The sequence below is a fragment of the Pinus tabuliformis genome, chromosome 5_2 (genome assembly GCF_031772625.1).
Source record: "Pinus tabuliformis cultivar Carrire ecotype Pingquan chromosome 5_2, CPIR1, whole genome shotgun sequence".
Lineage (NCBI taxonomy): Eukaryota > Viridiplantae > Streptophyta > Pinopsida > Pinales > Pinaceae > Pinus > Pinus tabuliformis.
The window spans coordinates 1063177633-1063179673 of record NC_142306.1 but is presented as its reverse complement, the minus strand read 5'-3'; the positions used below and the strand labels follow the sequence as shown (position 1 = coordinate 1063179673).

Below are 2041 nucleotides of genomic sequence, written 5' to 3'. Positions count from 1 at the left end.
AAGGAGATACATATTTCAAGCCATTCAGACATATCCCGGTTCAAATTATCCACATGGGCAGAGGCATCTGTGTCTAATAGTGTAGACTCAAGACGCATGCCATCATCCAACCCATGGTTGGTTTGTTGACTAGTAAAATCAACTAGGATACAACCTTCCCCAACTATCGGTGTTTGCATTAGATGAAGTGGTGATGCATGCCTTATATATGAGCTAAATCTAGCTCTAGACATATGTGTATGAGTATTGCAGTGTTATGTTTGTTCTTTTGATAGACTTCATTTACTGGTCAAGTCTCTATTCTCATTCTTGATATTGCATTGAAAGAACTTCCATAAGACTATACTGGTTGAGCTTGTGATGGAGGTTGAGCATAAGGAGCAGCCTGCATTAGCATTGCAACCCCCTTGTTGTTGTCGCTGAGCACTAGCACTGTATTTTCCATACATCACAAAATATGTCAAAGTCACGTAGTACAACCTGTTGGTGAGAACAATGTATGTTTTCATAATCTTTCATGTTGAGTAGTTACACAAATTCAGGGTATCATCGAGGGAGGCAACCAAAATGAATTCGCCATTGGGAGAAATTTTGACAAAAGAAGCTATGGGAGTTTTGTTGTCATTGCCAGTTGCAAAATCCCATTTCTTACAGGATCCATCACGACTATTGGAGATGTTGAGCAATCTGTCATGCTTGAAATGAACATTTGTGATGGGATTGTTGTACAAATCTTGATTTTTCTTTTTTTTGTCAAGGATGACCTCCATATACATAAATCCTTGATTTGATCCTAAATTAATGTCCAACTTCCAACCTATAGATTACGCCGAATCAGATGTTCCATTAAATAATTAGTGGCTTCCATCGCCTCGCTTGCTGCACCAATTGAGCCTTCATATATAGTTAAAATGAAAGTTGCAGTTTGGACAACAATTGCACCTTGAACCATAGGATTTTTTGCATTTACACATGTTGCACAATACTAGTTATCATGCATTGATGTAACCAAATATGTACTTGCACCAATGAAGATAAAATCAACATGTATGTTGTTCTGTTTTACAGACTCAATAAGTTGTCGAACATTTGTCGGTATCAACTTCATTCCCTTCCACTCTATTATAATGGGAAGGTAGTGTGAAGAGGCAGCGACTTCCAAATTACAGTTGTTGTTGAGTAGAATAACTGCACTAAGTGGTTCACTTGCATCAAAGTAGGCAACACAAAATGATGCGCATTTATCCTATAGAGCGTGCAATGCTCCCCACTCCACCATGGTTGGAGATGATGAGATTGGACTGGGGATTAAGTTAACGAAAAAAACTATGCTCATGTGGCCATGAAATCCCTCACTTTGAAGGATACACATGGAATATACATATCAAAAAGAGGTAGGATACACATCAAAATTTAGAAGTTGTGCCCTCATTGTGTCATTGACATACTTCCTTTGGTTTAACTAGAGCTTCCTCTTTTCCTGATCTCATTTAATTTCCATGCCCAAAATATAGTTTGCAACACCAAGATCTTTCATGTCGAATTTGGAGGACAATTTGGTCTTCAAATCTTGGATAATTTCTTTGTCATTTCCAACCAACAACATATCATCCACATACAAGACCAGATAAATAACACAGTCACCAATTAATTTAAAATGTACGTGGTGATCTACTTTTCTTTTGGTGAAGCCAAGTCCCAGTATAAATGTATCAAATTTTTGATACCACATCCTTGGTGACTCTTTTAACCCATACAAAGGCTTTTTTAACTTGAATACCAGTTCTTTCTTACCCTTCACCGCAAAGCCTTTAGGTTGCTTCTTGTAGATCTCTTCTTCCAGTTCCCCATGAAGAAATGTTGTCTTCACATCCATCTATTCTACCTGAAATTCAAAAGCAACAACAACAGATAAAAGTAATCTAATAGAAGCTACCTTGGTAACAGGAGAAAAAATATCACCAAAATCAATTCTCAGCACCTGGGAATAACCTTTTGCTACCAAGCGAGCTTTGTATTTCTCCACCTTTCCTTCTGCATT

At 37.7% G+C, this 2041-nt stretch overlaps 1 pseudogene; it reads right to left on the bottom strand.

Moving 5' to 3' along the window:
• Positions 1-817: 817 nt before the first annotated feature.
• On the bottom strand, positions 818-1279 carry LOC149162908 (uncharacterized; annotated as a pseudogene).
• Positions 1280-2041: the final 762 nt, after the last annotated feature.